This window comes from Plectropomus leopardus, chromosome 8, assembly GCF_026936395.1.
Source record: "Plectropomus leopardus strain MGB_pleo_1.0 chromosome 8, ASM2693639v1, whole genome shotgun sequence".
NCBI classification, from domain to species: Eukaryota; Metazoa; Chordata; class Actinopteri; order Perciformes; family Serranidae; genus Plectropomus; species Plectropomus leopardus.
Genome location: NC_142183.1, coordinates 26,380,125 through 26,389,401, shown reverse-complemented (window position 1 = coordinate 26,389,401; position 9,277 = coordinate 26,380,125). Strand labels below are relative to the sequence as shown.

The 9,277-nt window shown below is 36.8% G+C and overlaps 1 long non-coding RNA gene across 1 annotated transcript; it reads right to left on the bottom strand.

Moving 5' to 3' along the window:
• Nucleotides 1–683: 683 nt before the first annotated feature.
• On the bottom strand, nt 684–1,967 carry LOC148188955 (uncharacterized). Its single transcript, XR_015777140.1, has 3 exons — nt 1,818–1,967; nt 1,629–1,718; nt 684–1,513 (listed from the first exon to the last, which is right to left on the bottom strand). It is a non-coding gene; the product is annotated as an uncharacterized LOC148188955 (long non-coding RNA).
• Between the last annotated feature and the right edge of the window lie 7,310 nt (nt 1,968–9,277).

Genomic DNA, 9,277 nt, shown 5'->3' with positions numbered 1-9,277 from the left:
TTTAATGACCTATTCTATACGCCAAGCAGTTAACCCCCAGGTATTTTCACATTACATAATATGGCCCCTATTCAAAACAAATCAGACATTCCTGACTTTGGCAGACCATATGTTCTGAAAAGGGGGCAGGTTTTATGAGATATATAAGATGGTATTGTTATTTTTATCTGATCAGCCTCTTCGCCAGAATAAACTATTGGCTTTGAATGTTTCTGCAAATGTTTCATATGTATGATGTAGTTCAGATCACATGTACATGAGCTGAGTTTCTCATCAGGAGGATGAGGGGATGGTGAGTCTGCTGCACGGCAGCAGACAGCAGGAGGCTACTGTTCGAGGCCATCAAAACACAATGTTTTCCCAATCCTAAACAAGAGCTCTTTGTGCCCAAAACTAAACACACGTTAACCACACTGTTGCTACAAAAATGTATTTCTGGTAATCAGCTAGGTCAAAACAAGCCTCACCATCTGTTGCAGGACACATTTTGGCCTTTTTTGTGGCTCAAAAACTGACTTCCACAGAAAAGTTTGGTTTCATTATGAACCAGAGAATCTGCAAATTATTTCCATATACAAAATGTTATGATCCACTAAAGTCAGGCACCATACAAGATGAATAAAAATCTACATTTAATTTTTTATTTTCTATCTTCACCACCATAAGGGAGCCAGGAGGGATAACTGAGTGAGATTCAACTCCTTTTTATTTGGGATGGGAGACAGAGGTAAGAAAGGGTTTTACTGGACATTATGTCCAAGGTTTGTCTCCATATAGTCTGTCTACTCTGGTTGACTTGAGTTGAGTTTATTTCATTTCGAACAAATAAAGATAACAATAAAAAATAATAATAAAAAGGAGTCTCCATCAGGGAAACAAAACAAGGAATGTGTTCATAAAGGAGCATGAGCAAGCAAAAATGCTTATCTTGTCCTGCCTCTTCTTCATCCATATCATATTTACATCTCCATAAATCAAACACTATCCACATCTGATAATGTAACTTGCATAATGTCTCCCCTCCATTCCACACACTGGGCAAACTGACTGCCCTGCAATCCCTGCTCCCCACCCACATGCCCCCTGACACACCTGGCAAAGACACTGAGCGCACTTGTCTAGTTTGTAATGTTATATTTCCACATCTAGTAATACATTCATATACAAAGGAGAACAAAAAAATAATGGGACAGTCCCAGGCTACAGATAAGATTATACCCTGAAGGTAACATCAGCCATGTAAGCCTCAACTGAAAAAAAATCACAGAAGAAGAGCTTCCATAGTAGAACTGACAGGGCATTTGTGTACTCTTTGTCTCTCTGTCATTCATCATTATATTGGCTGTACATGCAAAACCTATTTGACATTGATGTGGTTCAGTCATGATGTACTACTTTGCACATAGCAGGACAGATTAGCCCATTTTGTCTCACATTTCTCTGGCTTTGCTTTCCGCTGAAAAGACTCCCAGGCAAACTGCCAGGATCCCTGAGGAGAGTCCAGACATTCACCCTGTGCCACAGAAAGGATACAAGAACAGGAAGAAGCACATTCATTACAGAAAAATTTAAAATACAGTTTTTTCATTGAAGCGACACTTCATGTGGAGCTTGGCGCCTTGCCTAACATTTAAAGATAGCAGCTGGCCCAAAGGTGTTGTTCAAAGGAGATCCAGCAAGTCCATTTGGCCGGCTAAAGTCACTGTTACGGGCAGCTTCTGAAAATAACATTTAAAGGGAAGTGATCAGTGAGTTACTTATCTTGTTTTGCACTTTATACACATACACACACAAGAACACAGACGGCAGTCACTGACCTCATGGGACAGTCTGATAGAGTTATCAGACAGAAACAACATCTTGTGCTTGAACCAGCTCCTTTTTTATATTGCAGTACCACCCACAGATTGAGGAATAAAAAAAAGCTCTATCCCACACACCATGGGCTCTTTGAGAGGGAAATCCATCCTCCCTCTGAATAAAGAAAGACATTCAGAGTTAAAATAAAATGGCCCTGAATCCACTGAAACTTATTCTGCATATTTCAATATCCAATCCTTTCTAAAGCAGTGATAGCCCAAGTGTTAGGGTAAAGCAATGAGCAACGTTATTGCTACTCACCATATGAATCCCCCTTAAATATAAAACCATGCTGTCATTATTTTAACCCTTGGATCAACAGTGGTTTTGTTGTGCTGCGGTCAGACATCTTTCACAAGCATATAAACCTATGAGAAAATTGGTTTGACTTCTTGAAAATATAAGGGAAATGCATTTTTTTACTTCTCTTTTTTTATTTTCAGGTCATTGTCTTGTAATTATTACTTTTGTTACTGATTTATGGCTAATTTGGGGGCCATTTAAGTTAAGTTGGACATTGCCTTTACCCATGTTATTGAAAGAAATTTATTAACACAAGTATGTGAAAGGGTGAACAGTTACTAAGAACTTTATGTGTCAGGGTTTCGGGTTGAACTGCCTTCAACTAAGGCAATTCAAAAATTGCCAGTTATGATTATAGTATTTCATAAGATATCAATCATGGGATAATGAATACCTCTCCCTTGTGTCTTTACAACAAAGCTGCCAGTGTGCACTTACCCATAGTAATCTTTGCTTCTCATTGCACAATAGGGAAATCAATGCCCTAAACATTTTCTACTGTTACTGTATTCTTCAATTGATTGTTCTTTCCCTCCTTCTTATCTATTGAGAAAATCACCAGTTCTTCTTGAGAATGCTGGCACAAAAAAACACTCTTTGTTGCACACAAAGGGCCTCTTTGTCAAGCCAAACCACCAGGCCATTTAATCGACACTTTGATGACATTAATCGTTTTTAAGCATCACCCTCTACTTAACTTAAGATTTTCCTCTCAAACAAGTTTTTGGTGTTAAGGTTGCACCAAAGGAACATCTCTCCCTCCAGTTTTAGAGGGAGAAACTTTGTAGACAGTCTGTGAAAAGGTGATATAATGCCTGAGAAAATTCCTCCACCTACCTCTTCTCTCATGCAGGCTACCCTTCACTGACCCTGTTCTTCTGAGAGCGGACGATAAACGGTGCGGCACCAGCCTATATTTCCCTGAGAGAGGACGATAGAGACTTTGGAATGCTGGTTTCATTAGTAACTCTTCATCTGCAGCAAAAGTTGCATTAAAACTTGTTGAACTCTGTGAACTCTCATATTTACTCTCAAACAGGCGTTGGTATTTGTTTCCTTCTGTTAGGCTTTTATCAAGAGATGATTTGACATAAATAGCTGAGAGTCAATAGTTAGTGATTGTTATACGAATATATTTGATAATTAAGAGGATTCATTGAGTAATCAACGGTCTGCAGAGGAAGGTGCCATCTTTCAGCAATGTATTCAGAGGTCAAATATACAATGTGCAAAAGGACACAGGGCCGTTGCTCATTAGAGTTGCTGAATGCACACGCTTGTCAAATCTCTCATACACAGGAGAAGACACAGACGTGACTCTATAATTGACAAGTATTCATTGTGACATGCAGAGATGGTTACCCCTTTTTTTACTGGTAAGGTTATTTATTTGTGCAGTGTGTGGTTGTATTTATGTTTTTTAGGTATAAGGAAGATCTTGAGATGGAGCATTTTCTTAATATAATAAAAAAACGTGGTGTAATGTAACAAAAGTAATAATAAATGTGTTTTAAATAACATGTATGCTTTTGCTCTGATACATTCCCCCAAAGTATCTTTGTTACTTTGTTACTACAAAATAAAAGAAGGCTTGCTCCACTAACTGCTTACTACTGGCCACTTGAGACTGGTTCCAGAGCAGAGTAAATCCCCATACACCTTGACTTTACAATGCCCAACTTTACAGCAGAAATAAACATGTTCACAGCCTGGCACAAAAAAGGGTCTCTTTTTCTAATTTGAACATTCATGACAACTGTACAGGAGGTTATTTTTTATAAAACTCACCACATTTACATTTTATTAGGGCCAAAAATACACATATTTAACCCTTTGAGACCTGAACTGACATCAGTTTTCTTTTGCTGCGTTCAGACTCCTTTCAAAAGTTTTTTAACCCTTTGAAACCTGGGGGTTTCAAAGCTTGATTATCCTTTTAAGGCCTCTTACAGTGTTCAAATGAGTAAAAATCACAATTTACAACCCATGATGAGTGATCACTTTAAAAAGGGTCACACGTGAGCCATCCAGACATAATCCGCGGTTACTTAATCCGTTAACATCAGAGACGTGACTCAACACATGTAAGACATGAACGTTTTCAAATCCACTGTGTCTTTTTCATAACAACTTCCTGTTAGTATATAGATCTCCTCAGACATCTTTGCTGAGTCACTTCCTCCTGGATCAGGTTGCTTATTTTCATTTGTCACAGTGTCACCCTAAGGCTCTCGGTCAGCTAATTATGTGTGGGGGGTGGGGGGGTTATGACCAAAATTGCAAGAAATATCCACAAATTTCAAGAATTAATAAAAGGTGACAAAAAAATGACACCAAAATTCTTTGGGAATTCAAGGCAACTGGGTTGTTTGTCTAAAAAAAGGGTTTATAATTAATAAATACAAAAAGAAAATATTATACATGAATTTTTCAAATAAATATCAGCATTCTTGGGGGTCATTTCCTTTATTGTTTTTTGTTTTTTGCTCTCCTCTATGGATTATTTTCAGGTAATTTTCTTGACTTTGTTTTAAACATTTTTACTAATTTCTTACAAAATTTTAGACCACGTCTCGTCAAGTTGCTTGTTGTCTTCTTCCCATTTTTTTGAAAGAATGCAAACCCATTTGCCTAGGTATTAAAGGGTTAAAGGCAGGCCCACTTGAGCCCGCAAAACAATGGGTGACGTCACGGTAGCAATGTTGATTATTTATACAGTCTATGACTTTAACCAAAGTGTGGCTTTCAAGTACTTCATCCACCACTGAAGAAAGATAGTGGCATCATAATGATGATACTTTGATACTGCCTCAGCCCTCTCTAATCAAAACATTTAGACCAGTTCACAATGCTTGAAATTCCCCACTTGACAGTTTGACTTCATTGGTATTAACACAGTGAATCTGTTGTATTAACAAGCGATTCTGAGAGGAATGTTAATAGCAAGAGCTATAGTACAGAATGTGACAGTCCCACAAATCTGTGAATCTGTATACAAATTCAGTCTCTCTTTTACCCCAAATCCTTTCAGAGAGTCCAAAGAGAATTTGCACAAACACACAGACACACACATACACGCCGACTAAGCTTCAAGAAAGACTGCCAAAACAAATTAAATGCCAGTTAGGTCCGTCCAGACTGAAAAACAAATCTGATGTTGCTCACAATCACAAAGGGCTCTGTCAATAAGAGAGAACGAGCTGTAGATCAGGGCGCAGAATCCACCACTTTACATGACTTGACCTTTCTATACCTCTGTCCACTCCTTTCCTCATCTCTCCTTCTCTCTCCATCACACACACACATACACACATTACATCATTACTCGTCGTCTCTTTTTTCCTTTTGTTTCCCTACTTTCCATCCCTCACCCAGATGAGATCACTGCACTGATTTCATTCCAGCTGTTACGGTTTGGGGGCAGCTGGGAGACATTCCAGTGCAGAGCCACAGATCACAGGCCCATACAGAGCCTCCTGCCCAGCCGTGTAATTCACAACAGCTGCAGAACATCCAGTTGTGACACTTGAGCAAGGACACCAGCCGAACTTAATTAAATCTGAATCTGTCCGAAGCTAAAGTGCACATGTTCTGCATTATTATGTATAATATTATTACATGTGCATTGAAATAATATTGCTTGGACTTTGCTGACTGCATCACTGATCAAACAACAAGGATTTAATACGCTGACATTTCTGAACTGTTACTTCAACTGGATGGGTTGAAGCTTTTCATTTCAAAACCACATTTCAGTCTTACACACGGACACTTGTAGCCATCTGGGGACATCTAGTGGTCCAGCATAGACACTACAACAAGGATATTTTTTATACACAACCCTTATTTAATCCTTTTGTTTTGTTGATGTTGGCTTTACCGGTTCATTGTCTGGGGTTTCACAGTCCCCACTGCTGTATGTGTAAAAATAGTAATTTTGAATTTGACTTTTTTTCCTTACATATATTTTTTTCTCTTGGCTTTAAAAGTTTAGTATGTAGGATTTAGAGAGTATGTTGGCAGAAACGGAATATAAGTATGACTCTTTCATGTATAATCACCTGAAAATAGACTGTAGTTAGCAGCCTCTCCGCGACAACCCAAACAGCTTTGTAAAAACACTGATTTCTAAAGTGAAACTCCTCTGTTCAGTGTTTTACCAGTTTTAATTACTGGGTTTGTTTATTTCGGAGACTGAAAGACTTCCGCGGGTATTTCGGCTCCCAGTAAAACCCGCCTGATATTTGATTCTTATGTTATCAAAGAAAAAAGGTGAGCACCCTTTAGCAGGTGCTGGGCTGGTGGCCTGTCTTTGGTGACATCATTTAAAAAATGATTTTTAACATTCATTCACATTCATTAGTGTTTTTACCTGTTTTAATCACCTGGTCTGTTTATTTTGGAGAGGTAGAGACCTCGGGATAATTTTTCTCCCAGTAAAAACCTCTTCAGCAATAAACACTGGTTACATTCTGCAGGTCTCATCACTAGATTTGACAAAATTGTAGGTACTGCTCCTTTAATAAAAAAAAAAAAAAAGATGTGTGGAAAAGGTTTGATGTGACTTTCCATGCAGAATCAATGTGTAATTTTCTGTAGAGAACCTCTGAACCATGTTATCACTTTAAAATCATGTTTACAAGAAATTATCCTTAAATTAGTGAAGTTAATTTTTTATTGTATAGTTTTTGTTTTTTTGTTTTTGAATTCAATACCTGCATTCCTTTTCCAAATTTAACTCACATTACAAATCATGTTTAATTAGCTGTTCCTGCTCCCCCTTTAATAACATAAGAATGCAGGTCACCAGCTATATGAAGTGTAAAAAGTATAGACAATAGGCTTCTTGTATTTGTTCATTGGCTTAGTGACACAGGCTTCATACACAAAACCTTGGATGATCATCTGCAAGATTATTACATTTAACTTTTAACAAAACTTTTCATTTAAGTTTTTAACTTTAGTCAACATGCGCTCAAGAGCTCTGTTTTGATCATTCAAAAAAACCTGCATATACAATGTATGTAAATGACAATGTAATGTCCCCTTGTAACAAAAGGGAACAGATACAAGCTACAATGAGGTCATGTTCCTTTTGAACTCTGACCTGAAAAATATAGTCAAGCACAAACAGTATTTGTCATGAGACTGAGATCACCAAATGAATACTACACAGAAAAGTACACAGAGAGAACAGTAGAAACTCCATTCCTGTGAACTTCTGTCCCTCAAAACCTGATGGACATAAATCAAGCAATGGACACAGACCAAACAGTGCTAAAGGAGATTTGGGCACCAAAACATGGTTCATTCTAACTCTTCAAAACAAAAAAGATAGGCTTACTAAAAGAAAACAATTCTTTTTAAACTAAAAAAGTGACATCTATTTAATATATATATATATCCACCTGTGTGTCATTCAGACATTCAGGCACTTTTGCACCACTGTTGGCCTAACATTTTACAGGAACAGGTCTTAAGGAATCCAGTCCTTTGTCTGTCTGTCTCATTGGATCAAGTCCAAATTTGAATCTTGTCTCTTTTCATCTTTTATATCTCAGTCTCATTTGCCCTATTATTATCTTATCCTAAATCTGTCATATTATCAGCCTCCCAAACATGACATCCTTCTTTGACTGGGCCAGCATATTTTATTGTCTTCCCTTTCTCTGGTTTCACTTTGAGGTTGTGTCTCTCAGAGAAGGTTTAATAACTATGAATCATATCCTCAGCTTGGATGGGTTATCCTCACTAAATGTACTATAGAGCCTGTTTTTTTGTGGTTTATTTTGTTACAGTACATCATAAAAAATGTTAACTGCCGTCTATGTTATCTATTGTTATCTATTGCTATCTATGATGTCTTTTGAGCCAGAGTTGTATGTGGCTTTTGATATGCGTGACATGCAATTTAGGATCGTCAAACCAGTTTTTAAAGATGACACGCAACAAAATAGCATCAACACATGACATAATTTTGATGTCACAGGGATAAATAACCTAACATTTTATAATATCAATGAATGGGCATAAATATTGTTCCTTGATCAAAGTAGGCTGAATATTAAAAAAGAGGTATTCAAAATTTCCAGTGTTTAATCCTGGATGTCAAGCTATTAAAATCCCAGGGAAATCAAAACATTAACCAAACATAGAAAGCTGAAACAGAAACAAAAAAAATCTAAATCTGTTAGTCCTGGAAAAAACATGATGCAGTCTATCAATTAGTGTAGCAATTTACATTTCTCTCATGTACTTTTTTTAAAACACAAAAGAATGAATGTAATGTTTTAAATGAAGGACTTTCTCCTCTTTATCTGACAGACAACCGGCAAAAGTGACTCTCAGAATTCCCACAGTACACCCTGATGTTTCGAGATCACAATGGGAATGCACTGACATCATTAACTGGAATGTAAAAACACCTGAGTAAAAGTTCAAGTAAGTAAGTGCTAATACCACCTTTTGAAATGCTCTGTTACAAATAAAAGCCATGTATTAAAAATAGTACTTATGTAAATGTAAGAAAGTATAGTCAAGAAAATGTTTTTAAATTATTAAAAGTAAAAGTATGCAGTGCAAACAAATCTTTTTTTTTTTTTAAAGAAAAAATTCCAAATACAGCTCAAAATAATTAAATAATTTAAAAGTAGAAACAACTCAAAAATTCTAAAAAAGCAAAAAGAGAAAATGTTTTACATGTTTATCAAAATAGTTGGCAATTAATTTTCTGTGAATTGACTGATTGAGTAGTCAGCTCTTCATTGCAGTTGTACTTGGGTAAACTGTGTGATAATTTTATTTAGAATAAAAAAAACACATTTTATAAACTTCTATGTTTTTCATACAAAAATTTTAATTTGTAAGATGTCAGATAAATGTAGTCAAGTAAAAAGTACAATATTTCCCTCTGGGGTGTAGTGGAGTAAAAGTATTAAGTGGCATGAAAAGGAAATACTCAGGTAATGTACGAGAACCTCAGTTTCATACTTAAGTGGGCTGCAGTGCTTAAGTAAATGCACTTGGTGACATTTCACCACTGCTTGTACAAGACACCTTTTATTCTGAAGGATTTGGACCGGAAGTGTTATTGCTGTCACTGCAGGTGGCCACG